This window comes from Brassica oleracea, chromosome C8, assembly GCF_000695525.1.
Source record: "Brassica oleracea var. oleracea cultivar TO1000 chromosome C8, BOL, whole genome shotgun sequence".
NCBI classification, from domain to species: Eukaryota; Viridiplantae; Streptophyta; class Magnoliopsida; order Brassicales; family Brassicaceae; genus Brassica; species Brassica oleracea.
This window is the reverse complement of record NC_027755.1, coordinates 962,302-968,402: the sequence shown is the minus strand read 5'-3', so window position 1 is coordinate 968,402 and position 6,101 is coordinate 962,302. Positions and strand designations below refer to the sequence as shown.

The 6,101-nt window shown below is 33.4% G+C and overlaps 1 long non-coding RNA gene across 1 annotated transcript; it reads left to right on the top strand.

Annotated features, from left to right (window-relative positions):
- The first annotated feature begins 1,609 nt into the window (after positions 1-1,609).
- LOC106308313 lies at positions 1,610-3,501 on the top strand. The gene is made up of 3 exons (XR_001263564.1): positions 1,610-1,960; positions 2,310-2,612; positions 3,227-3,501. It is a non-coding gene; the product is annotated as an uncharacterized LOC106308313 (long non-coding RNA).
- The last annotated feature ends 2,600 nt before the right edge of the window (positions 3,502-6,101 follow it).

Here is a 6,101-nt window from a genome sequence, read left to right as displayed (position 1 = left end):
ATATATCATATAGACATAATAATATAAAGAGACAGAGATAGAACCACTCACAGCCGCTATAGCCCTTACCGATCTGTCAGCTCGTCTCTCTGCTAACCGCCCTTGGACCCTTGGTCCTTTGCGCCTATTTCCCTCCAGGAATAGGTCTTCCTCTTGGCCTCAGTGACTTATAAAAGCCACGGCCTCATATGGCTAAAGCCATACTCACCATGAACCGGATCGTGCCCTTATGGCTTTGATCCCGGATCCTGCTCTTCCGACTGGGATCCTCGGTTCTCATTGGGGGATCTCTTTGTTTAGGACGTGTGTCCTTTGTCTCAGACAGAATTAGACTGAACCCTGGACGTCCTCCCTTTATATAGAAAACCAAAGGGCATGTGCGAAGGAACACATCCCTTCCAAGCATCCTTTCGGAACAGATCTTGGCCATCGATTACAATCAACGGTCCAGATTGCACCTGTTGGATCTTGGAGGTTTCCAGATACATCTAGGCACGTCCAACAACATCTAGGCATGTCAAACCCAAGCCCAAACTGATATCCCAAGCCCATGGCCCGACCACAAGAGCCCACCGGCCCGTAGCCACCTTGGGTCGACCATATGGCCCGACCATAGTCCAGACCTGGCCCAACTGCTCGAGACCCGAACACTCAGTCCAGCTGAGTTGAGCTGAATCTCAGCTGACCCAGCTGAGTGAGCTAGTAGCTCAGCTAGTTGAGCTGACATAACTTGGACCGAGCTAGACTGCACTTGATCGAGCTTTGTTTAGCTGATCGAGCTACCCGTCTACATCGTCCAGCTACTGTACAACTTTCCCAACTTGTTCTCTTCATCCTATTCAATCCGTCTAAGTCCTTTGATCCATTTATTAACATAGACTGAGTTTTCCCATGATCCATTCTGATCATTTCACTCATCCCACCTTGTTCACAATCAATTCTCTTGATCTGAACCAAGGCAGTCTCATTTCTATCGAAACGTCTAAGCCCTATGTCAAGATCCCGGGACGGGGATGCGACAGAAACTGTAAAGATGTTTAATACCTCCTTAGAGGAAGTAAGATGGTACGTATTTGGAGACGACGACACTATATTCATCCCTGAAAACCTCGCAAGAACGCTCTCCAAATACAACCACACATCATGGTATTACATAGGAGCAAGCTCAGAGATTTATCACCAGAAATCGTTGTTCGGACACGACATGGCATTTGGCGGTGGAGGGATCGCTATAAGCAACTCGTTGGCTAACGTTTTAGCTAAAGGTTTCGATTCATGTATCGAAAGGTATCCACGTTTGTACGGAGGAGACTCTAGGGTTCATGCTTGTATGCTTGAGCTTGGAGTTGGATTGTCTCATGAGTCTGGCTTCCATTAGGTTTACTAAAAATTTACTCCCTCCGTTTCACTAAGTTAGATGTTTTAGAAAAAAGAATTATTTCACAAAGATAGATTTTTTGTATTTTCTACTAAAAATTGTGATGTTCAAGAAAATTAATTGACTTTATTGAATTACTATTGGTTAAAAATTATTAAAAATTGAAAATTATAAAAAAAATAATACATTTATTATAATAATTTAATGTGTTTTCTTAATATGTATGTAAACACTAAAAAGTTTATCTTTGTGAAAGAGAAGGAGTATTAAAATTAAGATTATTTTTGCAAAATATTGATTAAATGTTGTCGTTTAAAAAAAAATTAATCAATTTGATGTGAGAGGAAATGCCTTGGGAATATTAACATCACATTCAACGAGACCGTTGGTGTCTCTACACCACATGGCCCACATTGATCCAATTTTCCCAAACTCAACCACATTCTCGGCCGTCAGCCACCTCTTCTCCGCCGTAGAACTTGATCCTCTACGTATATTTCAAGTCTCCGTTTGCTACGACCGTTGGCGCTCTACCGTTGGCGCTCTTGGACCATCTCTTTCTCCTGGGGCTACGCTGTTCAGGTAATTAATAGTTCATATGTTCCTAAAAGTACGATGTTTTACAGAATTTTGATGTTCCAATATATAAGATGTTTTCATTTTTCTAGGTAACTTTTATTTTATTAAAAACTGTATATCCAATCATATTTTAATAGTCTATTTTGTAATTGGTTGAATACCATTAATTTATAATTTTAATGATACTTTCTAAACAAAAAGTAGTTTCTTAATATGTGTGTTTTTACCTAAACATCTTATATTCAGGAACAAATAGAATATCGTTTTGTGCCCTAACTATATACATGATTCTGCATGACATGTAACTTAAGGTTATTAATTCAAAATAAATTTTGGTTGTCCCTAAAATTAGATTGAGAGTAGGCATTTATTTCTACGGGATGTTTTGCGAACACAAAAAACGTTTCGAACATGGATAAATTACGGCGGGTTGGCAAGAGTGTACACCTTCAACACAAGAGATGTTCATCCTGATCCACGCCAAAGACCTGTCACTTTCTTCATGGAACATGTTTCTTCTTCTCCCGGTGATGGAACTATTAAAAGTGTGTATAAGCAAGCTTACCAGAATTGCACGTACGATCCCATTTCATCTCCTCGAAAAATCAAAGAGGTTAGAGTGTTTTCAACAAGGTTGGATCCGGATATCAGACAAGTAAGTCAATCTACTTTTTCTTAGTTTTGTGAATTTGGTTTTGGATTAAAGATATTGTGTATCTATGTGGATAATAGGATAAATAATGAAGTTTTGGTCATCAATGAAAATCATTTGCTAGATTAGCAGTGATTTGTTGAAATGTCAATTACTGAAATTCTCCCTAGAAATATTTATCCCTTTTACTCTAGAATTAGGTACCAACAAAACTAGGAATGTCACATATTATTTACAAGAAGTGCAAGATAAATGCCTGGAAAAAAGATTTTTTTTCTAAGAGATAAATGCTTGAAAATACATTAAGATGTTTCAAATTACAAGAAAACTTCAATATAATTCAGATAAGTTTGAAATCAGTTCGCATATTTATATGTAATTTAAGTTGTTGGTTAAAAAATTTCAAAAAAATCCATTTCAATATTTATCTGGAATGAACTTTGAGAATTAATTCTTAAAATAATACTGATTAAATGAGTAAAACTGAAATATTCAAAATATATATTTTTTAAATTTTATAACCACACCATAAAAATACTAGTATTACGTAAAAGTGTTACCTTTTTCTTTTTATATTAAGCTTATTAATCTTAACTAACCATTTCTGGATGTGGTAGTTGAAGGCTCCGAGAAGACAGTGTTGTGATATATTACCAACTTCTTCTCATGGTGGAAAAGTATTGGAAATTGGAATTCGAGAGTGCAAAGAGGATGAGTTCATCTATATACATCCCTAGTAGCAACGTAACTAATACGCTATTAATAACCTCTTTTTGTTTGTTACACTTGCTATCCAAATTTAACATATGTCGTTGCCATATAGGTTTAGTGATTCTTCATTTTTTCTGGTAAGAAGTTATTCTTCATTTTTGTATACTATATACTTATTAAACTGTGACTCAGCTTGTTGCTTTTCAACTTTTGAGATTTGTAGTTAACCATTTTTGATTATTCACCGGCCGTAACAATATGCTAAAATATTCTTTTGGATGGATAATCTTTGAGTGTGCAACAATAAATTAAAGTATGATGGTAAATATATAGGGTCAGTGGACAGTGGTCAAAACTTATAGGTCTTTACAAAGAATGGTAGAGAAAGAGATTTGAATGGTAGGACAAGAATCAGTGAAGAAAACCGGGTGATTGTGGTCGAGTGGTAAGTCACAATTATCCTGGTCACTTACCTGCTGCGCGAAACTAAGTCACAATTATCCTGGTCACCTAACACGGACATAGACCTATGCTTTAGGGCCTATTTGAATATCCGGAGAAAGGGTCTATCCATGGGCTGCACTTCCACTTGGGGATTAGTCTGGGCTTCTCCATGGATTTGAGATACCCAAGTTAATCAAAAAAAAAAAAAATCAGTGAAGAAAACATTTCTACAAGTAAATTATAGAATATTCATCTAAAGTGTGGCTAACCAATTATAGAATCAGTGAAGAAAACATTTCGATAATGCCTTGTCTTTATCCTGTTTCCTCATGCTTTGTCTTCTTCCAGCATTTGTTGATCACATTCACAGCAACGTTATCAATGTTTTATGCGCATCTCCCGGTAGCACACAAAAATTATTTCTATATTTCACTCTAAAATATAGTAATTTTATTATAAAGTTGAATTTGCTCTAATAGTTCGCTCTATAATATAATTATTCTATAATAAAGTTACTCTATAATATAATAGAATATAGAGTAATGTTATTTTTTACTCTATATTTGGAGTAAAACAACAACATTACTCTATATTTCACCTTATTATAGAGTAACTCTATTATAGAGTAACTCTATTATAGAGTGAACCATTGAAGCAAATCCAACTCTATAATAGAATTACTCTATAATAGAGTTACTAGATTTTGATCCGCGTTTTAAAAGCGTGGGAGTATAGTTGTTGACAAATTTATTGATATAACTGTTTGTTAACTAATTTATTTCGCTATAAATATTTTTGGTTTTTGTTCGACTCTAATTTTCTTTTATTGGTTTTTGATTTCAATTTAGTTGTGGTTTCTAGTTTAGAAATTTATGAACAATTCTGGTTATATATGAAGTTGAGTTTTGGTTAACGTGATTGAATATTTTGATATTTTGTGTGGTATGGATATATAAAAATTTCGAATTTTTTGGTTTTGGTTACATTTTTGTTTTAAATCATTTCAAATAATTGAGGTAAAAAAAATCCTCATATTGTGAATCACCAATATAATAAAATGGGAGAAATATTTAGAAAATTATTTTATTTACATATCTATTTATTTAAGGTATAAATAATATAGCAAAGAATAACAAATAATTTCAATAACATAAAGTTACTATATTCAGAAAAATGTTATAGTTTTTATTAAAAATATAATTTGTAATGTTTATATTATGAAAAAAATTATAATGTCGATATTTTATATTTTCAAATATTTTAATTTGCTGAAAAGAATTAAAATGAGACACACTATTACTTGATTTTAAAATCACATGCAAAAATGATCAAGTTGGGCGAAAAAACCAATTCAACCAGAAAGCAAAACAAACATATATCTTATTTTACCTTAATAGACCGAAACTCACTGCCCTTACAAATCTAGTTTATTGTTTTGACCGACAAAATCATGTTTATTATTGAAAAAATCACTGAAAAAGTTAATGAAAATTTTTATAATTAATTAGAAAATTCAGGGGCATAATCCTAAAAAAATTATGCTTTAATAGTATATATTTTATTTTAGAGTGAAATATAGAAAAAAATTTTGTGTACCATTAAATATGGTCTAAAACGAAGATTCTTGTGAAATTGGGAGCCATATTAATTTCTCAGACAATGATTAGTTGTGGTTTTCCCAAAAGAATTACCATAAATCAAAAACATTAACAATCGAATAAAACAAGGGAAAGAAAGTGTTGTTTTACAAAGGGTAGCTAGTTTTTATAATCTCATTTAGTACTTTAACTAGGAAAATACGAAAAGATAACCACTTATTTTAGAAAAATACAAATAGAAACATTACTATGCTATATAAATTCTTCTATACCCACATAGTTAGCAATTTGCACCAAATGAAACGCCAGATATGATCAGCCATTCCTTAAAAGAGATTTATAAAAAAAAATTAAAAAGATGGTTGCATCATATGATCAGCTATTCCTTAAATTCTGGTAATAAGCCAAAAAGAACTCTTAGCTATTTTTTGTAGGATTTTGTTTTTCTTTTGTTGGCCCAATTCATCAATCTTCTGTTTGCTTAAAAGCCCATGTCTTCATTTTCCTTTTGACCCAATCTTTTTTAATAACAAGAGGAAGTTTCTCATTTGGATGCAGCGACTTTGAGTTTGCCTTGTGGCCATGGGTTTCTTAGATTTTTTTTTCTACAAAAAAAAAAAAAATTATAAAGCAAACCAATCGCGGACCGCCACGAGTCAGTGGGGCCCGTGAACAGTATAAAACTCATTAAAATCAGTTCTTAATTGGTAGTTTTTGTAACCGATCCTTAAGGGTTTTG